This window comes from Oryza glaberrima, chromosome 9, assembly GCF_000147395.1.
Source record: "Oryza glaberrima chromosome 9, OglaRS2, whole genome shotgun sequence".
Classification (NCBI taxonomy): Eukaryota; Viridiplantae; Streptophyta; class Magnoliopsida; order Poales; family Poaceae; genus Oryza; species Oryza glaberrima.
In genome coordinates this window covers 628,894-637,950 of record NC_068334.1, presented here as the reverse complement: position 1 = coordinate 637,950, position 9,057 = coordinate 628,894, and positions in this window count along the sequence as shown.

Below are 9,057 nucleotides of genomic sequence, written 5' to 3'. Positions count from 1 at the left end.
CGGTGCTTCTGTCGCTTCTCTCCTTGGAGACGTTGTCTAGGCAACCCCTTGCCAAAACCTCCCAAGCAACTGGTGCAAGCTTGTTCTAGATAAACGTCCTCTTGTGTCGACGCCCTAGCTTCTGCAAGCTGGCCACTTCGGAGGGCCTAGGGGGGAGAGCGGTTCGAAAGGACCTAGATGTCGCCTAGAGAGGGGGGGGGGGTGAATAGGCGTTCCTAAGAATTATCACAACTTTATAGCATATTAAAGTGATGAGAACTTTCAAGTCAAATCGGAACTTCCGGTATGGGATTGGAAGTTCCCGTCTTAACCGAAAAGTTCGACAGATAACAGAACAAACACTAGCTATGAACTTGTAGCTCGAACAAACAAAATGTATATGAATCAAAAGGTGACAAACAAGATATCTAAACAAAATATAAGGTCACCAACAATATTAATTAAGCATGCAAGTAGATCGGGTAAAAACAAGCTCAAGCACAATATAAGAAATAGCAAGAACGAGCAAACCAAGAGAGGAGACACGTTGATTTGTTTCCCGAAGTTCGGATCCACGAATCCTACGTCTCCGTTGAGGAGCCACAAGGGCCAGGTCTATTTCAACCCTTTCCTCACAAGGTTGCACAAATGCACTTCTCGGTTTCACTCTTGATTTCTTCCCTTGCGGAGGCAAAATCGAAGCCTTAATAAACTTTCCGTGGCACACCACAAGCTTGGGTGCTCACCGGCGACGCCTAGCCGTCTAGGAGACCTTAGTCCCCAAGAGTCCCAAGAGTAACAAACACAATCGAAGATTTGCTTGCTATGAACTCGAGTGCTCAAAGTGTGGAGTGAAGCTCACTAGCTCTCAACTTTTCAATCTCTCAATCCAACTCTCTTCCCTTCTCAAATCCCTCTCACAAAGAGGCACCACAAAGGATGGAGTGAAGCTCACTAGCTCTCAACTCCTCACTCTCTCAATCCAACTATCTTCACTTCTCAAATCCCCCTCACAAAGAGGCATCACAAAGGATGGGAAATGGGGATGACTATTTGGCTTTGGATGTGTCTAATGTTGCCCAAGAACAGCAGCCACTCAAAGGAGGGGTGGAGGGTTAGATGCAAAGACTGTAATTTTTGGAAGTTCCGAAAAGCATTTTCGGATATGTCCGAATATTTACAGAAGCCAATCGCAGATTCGCAACCATTTTCGGAATGTCCTAAATTTTCGGAGTTTTCCGAAAAATTTTCGGAGCTTCCGATAATTTTTCAGAATTTCCAAAAAGTACAGAGTAAAACGATTATAACTTTTCGCTCGGGAGTCCGTTTTTGATGATCTTGGACTCTATGGAAAGCTCACTCAGAGGACTACCCAACTTCACCAAAAACAAGGCCTAAAGCCACTCAAAGGATAGGTTAAAGCTTGGGTTTCTCTCAAGGTAGCACTATGATAGGTCAATTTGAGCACCGAGACGTACACAAACACCTCGACATTGCATCCCTCTTAATAGTACGGCATTCCTAAACTCAAATATAAATAGGAAGAAAATTATACCAATAGGAATGCCTTCTTTCCATCTTTCTTTCATTGTCTTAAGGGATGCCAATGCCGATACCGTTTCACCATATATTCTTCAAATGATTGCTGAGGTTACTTATAGCTTCAAATGGTCTCGCACGGTCCATCATGACAAAGCCGTCACTCGCCCTTCACCACTGGATTTGGTTCTTCGGCGCCAAGCCCCTTGCTTGCCCTTCACCGCCACATGGTCCATCACGTCCGAGCATCGCTTGCCCTTCACCGTCTTGCCATAGTAGCCACTTCGTATCCCACATCTTCAATATCTCCACTTTGTTATTCTTGGTGTCTCTAGGTGTAATGATATCACTTGAGCATCAGCACCTTTGCAATCCTTGGGACCTATTTCTTTCATTCAACTCAATAAAATTATTAGTCCCAATGATCCGGTTGTCAACCTCCACATGTTAACTAACCGATCGCATGTATAAAATGATATGAATAAATGATGAGTATTAATCAACACCACAAGTGTCATGTACTCAAATATATGCTCACATGTAAAGATCCCAATTAAGTAAAAGTGAATAACTTGTATCAAGTACATGCATAACCAAGGTATAGGATTTGCTCCCCCTAAATGTATGCATACTGAATATTTGTGTGAAGCAAGAGTATGCATAACAAGATATGAAACATTGAGAGCTTATCCTATACAAGAATAGAAGACATTTATCAAATATAGATATTAAAATAAAAACATACCTTCATCATCTCCACGTTCTCAATGTAAATAGACTAAATAAGAGAAAAGACTCAAACAAAACATTAGTCTCACATGCATATGTCAATCTCGTGGAAATATTATATATGAACATATCAATATGTACATGGAGAGAAAGAGTGATACATATAGCTTGATCTCCATGCATTTCATCCTTGCGATTTAGGTCCACCATCAATGAACGTTTCTATCTCAACTCATATGAAATCCGGGAATCACCTCTCACACACTCCACTTTCATATCCACATGAGACTAGGCAAAGAAATGCTTATAAAAACATTAGTCTCACATAATTGGATTTGTTATTAATCATCAAAACCAAATTAATGGCACTTGAACTTTCACGGTTCCATTCTTCTCTCTCACCCTCTCTCCCTCAATCCCAAAGTTGTGGATAGAGCGGGATTTCGTGTCAGTTGTAAGGGTGAGGTTTTGGGCAATCCCAGCTGTAGTTCCTTTGTTGGCCTAGCGGAGGTCGGTCCGGTGCTAGCGTTCTCCTGGGTCTGTATGTTAGATCTGTCTGTGTGTGGGTGGTGGTACACTTTTTCCGTTTTCCTGGTTACGACCTCCCAGGGTTGTAATCTTGTAATTTTTTCCTGCTCTATCAATAGAACTTTCGCATTGTCTAGTGCGGTCATTCAAAAGAAAGTTCTCCAACAATTGTCCCTTCAATTGTGTACTTCATTTTTCTTTAATGCGCAAAAGCTTTACACATCACTATATTAGAAGAAGAATGTTTAAATATAACTTCAACGCTTCATATGGTCGTAGTCATGGAGAGGCTAAGAGAGGGGAATACAATCCAAAAGCAGGCTAGCTGAACCAAAACAAACTCTGAAAAAGAAAGGACATGGGTAAGTTAGCTAATGACAACAACTAACTGCCCAAAATATCTCCTAGAGAAGAAGGTTCCGCCTCTAGCTAGAGCGGCCCCTCTTGCACAATCCTATCCACCACCTTGTCTATCTAGGAAAGAACATTGTCGAAGATGTAGGAATTTTGCTCCAACCAAAGTTGTCATGTAACCAAGAGGACAAGAGAGTCAAAACTCTTCCTGAGGTGCTCATGCATTCGGCCACAGGAGTACTCCCACCAAAGATGGAGGACTGATTGCTGACCAGGAGAGAGGTTTGGCAAACCTGCCTTAGCGAGCAACTTGTGACACACCTACCTAGCGAAAACACACTCCATCAGAATGTGGTTTGCCGACTTTGGCTCCTTGGGGGGTGGGGGCACTGTGCCATAGAAGCTCTGCACAAGGGAAGGAATGGTACCTGGCGAAGAAGGCATTGTATATCAAGCTAGTAGTGAATCCAGCGCTAGTCGACTGCTAGATGAGTCGGTCTGTGATAGAGTCCTGAAGCACGATGTGTTGAATGTTGTCCTAAACTGTGAAGAATTGGAAAAGTACATAAACTTCGAGCACGGTTGAGATGTCCCTGATCCAAGCATTGTAAGGGAGGTCGGCAGCCCCCATTGTTGAATATTGACGGTGAGGAGCTATGGCAGGGAATAGATCCGGAGCAAGCAGACAGATAGCTTGCTCAAGCCAATTATAGGACCAAAACAGTGAGCGGCAACCGTCACCCACAACGATCGCAGTGGATGCCCGAAACATGTCTGTGACGCAAGGCTCAAGCTAAACTATGAAGCTAGCCTAGTAGGGTTTGCGAGTGCATTGCAACCACGCCCACCACATCCGGAGGGTCCAACCCATGATCCAGAGCTCCATGATGCCGAGACCGTCGAACTCCTTGCACTGACACACATTGGGCCATGCCATGACTGCATCCACACTTCAAAAGAATGTCTGCCATCTCGTCAATGGACTTTAGCACCCGGTCTGGCAGCCCGAGTGCGATAGAAAGATGTGAACAGGTTAAATTTAAAACTTAAGTAAATGCGGAAGCAACACTTTTTGGATATATTCGAGAATGATTTCAAATATTTTTGAAAATGACAGCAAGCGAAAAGCACAAAGAAAACTATATCAAATATGAGGAGCAAGCACAAATAGCAGCTAGACTAGCAATGACACAAACAAGCAAAGCTAAGGGAGGGAGAGAGGGATATCACTGAGGTTCTTGCAAGATGAGGTGTTCTCGAAGTTCGAATCCTCGAGGGGATTTTAGTCTCCGTTAAGGAGTTCACATAGAGCCGGGTCTTCACTAACTCTTTCCTCTAGAAGTTGCACAAATACACTCCTCCTTCCACTAGTGGTATCTCTTCCCTTTCGGAGGTGAGATCCGACAATCACAAACTTCTCCCAGCCAACCACAAGTAGATCGGTGTGGCTCAAGAGTCAAGAGTATCACCTCACCGTTTAGTACTCAACCTCCAAGAGTAATGGATAAAGCTAGAATCTCTTGGGGATGAAGCAAGTGCTCAACAAATCTTCACGACGTCAACAACATGCACTTACACAAAATCAAAACCACAACTCTCTCTCTCTCTCTCACACACACACACACAAAATCCAAACTCGAAGATCGGTGGAGAGGGGAATTGAGAAAGCAAGGCTCAAAAGTGAATCTCAAAGTATTGCAAGCCAAGGGAATGAATTGTTCAATGAGAGCAGCAGCCTTGATTTGGAGAGAGGAGGGGGCTATTTATAGCCACAGCATCAGATCTGCCCATTGGGAGCAATTATTCCCTTTCTTGGGAAATTTCCAAAATGGACTTTCAGAAACTTCTGAATGACACCTTCTGGATTTTTTTCCCCCAAAAAGCACTTCTGGAAACTTTTGAAAAGCACCAAAGATGAAGTCAACATTTTCAAATATTTCCGAAAATCAGTTTCGGAAACATCCGAGAAAGACCAATACTGATTTTCTCAATTTCAACACATTTCAGAAATTTCCAATGGCAGTTTTGGAAACTTTTGGAAAATACCAGTACCGATTTTCCAAGTTCAAGTTAGTTTGGAAATTTCTGAATGCAGTTTCGGAAACTTCCGAAAAAGATCAGTATCGATTTTTGCAAGGCAAATATGTTTCGGAAAATTCCGAAACTCATTTTTAGAAAACTCTGGAAAACACCAATGCACAAAATCAAGACTGAGAATTACTTCAAAAAAGATTTTGAGCACTTATTTCATTCCTAGGCATCAAAGCAACATCCCCTTAATAGTATGGCTTTCCTAACGATGCAATCAAATGAAAATTTACATTTTACCGTTTGAGCTTATGCTGCATCTCATCATATTTGCAACACAAACGGATTTTGCCTTTAACATTACTTCATGGAGAACTAAAATTCCTTCACTTAGTCTCAAACAAATTATTAGTCCTCACTAATCGTATTGTTATTAATGACCAAAATAATTAAGGGTTTAGATGCACTGGGATTAAACAAAGAATCGACTGGTCTAGCATCAGCCACCCTACCATAGCCAGGAGTTTGCGCTTCCAAGCTGGCAGACGATTGTGGACTGCGTCGACGAGCGGCTGTAGGCTGCTATTGGTAATTTCTTGATGGAGAATAGGATGCCAAGGTATTTATAGGGGAACTCCGCGATCGCGTACGGAAAGACGTGCGAGACCACGGCCAGATCATCCTCCAAGCACCGGATCAGCATGATAGAGCATTTTCCAAAGTTTGTGAACAACTCAGAGGTCGACTCAAAACATGGCATGATCCCCTTGATCACCTCTAAGTCCTGATCGACCAGGGAGAGAAAGAGGACTAGGTTATTTGCATAAAAACGATGCCCTGTGCTTGATGACGTGAACATCAAGCGGTTAGAGAACTCTGGTGTCGTTGGCATGTCGGATAAGACGTTAACCACATCCATTACCAAAATGAATAGCATCTGGGAGAGAGGGTCTCCTTGTCGAAGGCCACGCTTGTGGGAGAAGCGCGGCGGTGGTGATGTACACTAGTGGTAGACAGGTGTACTTCTCCAAAATGATGATAGACTTGCAAAACCTTTCATAGAAGCTGGGTTATGTAAATTTGTTTCAAGTTTAAAATTTTGGAATGTTACAGGTTCAGTATGCAAGAATAAACCGAGTCTTAAAATTGTGGTTTTCCCATATTAAATTACAACAAAGTGCACATTTTCACCAAACTTTATTCTCTGAAAAATATAGTTTTGAAACACTTATCTGGATCTAGCGACCTATGCTCACTGGATAACATGGATCCACAAATGGATGTGATCGAGTGTAGCATAAGGACCTTTACAGTGCACCTACGTGGCGAGTTACCTCGTTGGTCCAGCTAAGCCAAACTCTGACGTGGATGAAAAAAGGTGGTTGGACCCGTGTCTTTGCAAGGTTTGCATCTTCTATCAGGGATCCGGTTTCCTCAGGCCAAAAAAGAAACCGTGAGCGGTCCCCTCTCCTATGTGCACGTGCTACTACCCTCAATCTTCTCGTAGACGCCACCCGTCGCCTGGAGCTCCGTTTGTCATAGCCTTCGATCCGCGTGATCTTGTAGCTCGCCAGCTATGCTACCAGGTCTGACGAGGAAGGGGAGAAGCCTGAGGGCGAGAAGAAGCGGAGGGGACAGGTTGGGGGTGCGGCGACACCAAGGGAGGAGCGGGTGCTGAGGGATAGCCACCGACAGAAGAAGTGACTAGATGAAGAGAGGCGCGACGGCTGGTGGTGAGGAGAGCCGGGGTCACCGCCATGCCATGGCTCATCCTCGACTCCTAAGAGGGGAGAAGCGACGACAGTGGTGGCCGAGCTCCTGCACCACTCCAGATCCGTGCCGCCGTCGTCGAGTCCTCGCTCTCTAAGGAGAGGAGAGGAGAGGAAGGTCACCGGTCATGTGCCACGGAGCTCGTCCTCGTCTCCCGCTCGCGCGGCGAGGACTTCGTCATCGTTCGCGTGCTGCTGAGCTCAAAGTCGTCCCCCGCTCGTGAGCCGCCGAGCTCGTCGTCATCCAACTGATTGGCTCCGCAGACCTCGTCGTTGTCGATTTGTCGGGTCCGCCGCCACCTCGGCTTCCTTGACCGCTGCCGCATCCCCATGCGGGTTGGGCTCGAGCAGCGTCCGGGAGTGGAGAGGCCCCGATGGGGAGAGGGGATAGGCCGGTGGCGGCGTAGTTCGTTGCTGAGGTGTGGGGAGTGGGGAGAGGCCAGCGGCGGTGGAGTTCATCGCCAAGGTGGGGAGAGGCCAGAGGTGGCGGTGTCGCTGGTGAACTCGCCGAGGTGGGTGGGTGGGGAAAGTGGAGAGGGTCGTGGACCTGGTGGTTGTGGGTGCCTAGGTGGGGTTGAGATTTGTATTATTTTATCCACTATAAGGTGTTCATTGTAAAATTTGTACTTCTTTGTAAATTGAGAAAAAAAAATGAGGGTTAAAATCAAAGTGGTAGGTGCTGAAACGAAAAATTTAAGTCACCCATAAGACCATTTGCGCTGTGGGGAACCAAAATTTAGACACGGTGTCTTTAGTTTATGTGGCATTTTTTAGGTTTCTTGGATGGGTTGCTAGCATTGCTAGTGTCGAGTGAGAGAAGACAGGAGGACGATCGCGAGTGAGTCACGAGCCTGCAATATAATGCACGCCCAACCGTAATACTGTACAGCAGCGCAGAGCAGGAATCTTTCTTTCCTTTCCTTTCTGTGCTCTTCATGCAATCGCAATGGCCCTTTAACTAATCAAGTGGATAATAAGTCATCTCTTTGGTTTATCAAGAGTATTAATTTATCTGCTCTCACGAAGTAATAATGATCCGTCCGTTTATTTCACCAACGACGGCCTGGATCTGCCTGTCTTACTGGCATCGTTTCTTGTTTAGATCCCAAAAAAATTTAGCCAAAAACATAACATCCCCATATTCTGTCCCAGAAAATCAAAATCATGGTTAAGAATTTTTTCTGGGCTAATTGGAAGGCCCAGGTATTTCATAGGAAACAAATACACTTTCACATGCTGGCAGAGCTGTCCAAATTAATGCTTGCTTATCATCCATCCCCTCCTATGCAATGGGCTTCTACCAATTACTTGAAGGTATTCATAAGAGGTTTGACTCTATTAGAGGGAGGTATTACTGGGCTGGAAACAAAAAAAAGAGGGAAATACCATATGGTGAAGTGGGATGACATAGCTTTTCGTAAGGATTTTGGTGGGCTAGGATTCACTGAAACTAGGAAGATGAATGATGCCTTAATTGCTAAATGGATCATGAAACTGGAATATGAGGACCATAACCCATGTATAGATTTGCTGAGGAGGAAGTATTTACATAATAGTGGGGTGTTTCAAGTTACCATAGGGAATTGCTCTCAATTTTGGAAGGGGGTTCTCAATTCCAGAAAATGGTTCATGTTGGGGGCTGAGTGGAAGCTAGGTAGAGGTGACCATATTTCTTTCTGGCATGATTTTTGGGTTGGGTCATGTCCTCTGAAAGTGAGATTTTATAGGATCTTTGAGATCAGTAATCAACAAGACATTCTGGTTAGAGTGATGTTAAAGGAAGGATATAACTGCTTATCCTTTAGAAGGTCTTTTGGTCCAGATGAAGTAGAGGAGTAGAATGAGTTGAAAACTGTTATTTTAAATACTAAGTTGGAAGATAGGCAAGATCTGCTCTGTTGGGGTCTCAATTCAAAAAGGAGTTTTACTACGAAATCTATGTATACAGCTATGTGTTTCAGAGGGATTGTTGATAAGGAGATAGAGAAAATTTGGAAAGCGCCATGTCCAATGAAAATCAAACATTTCTTATGGCTGGCTCATAGAGATCGTATTCAATCTGCTGAACAATTGCAAAAGAAAGGATGGGGGGATGTTAATTGTGGCCTGTGTGGAGATTTTGAGTCTACTA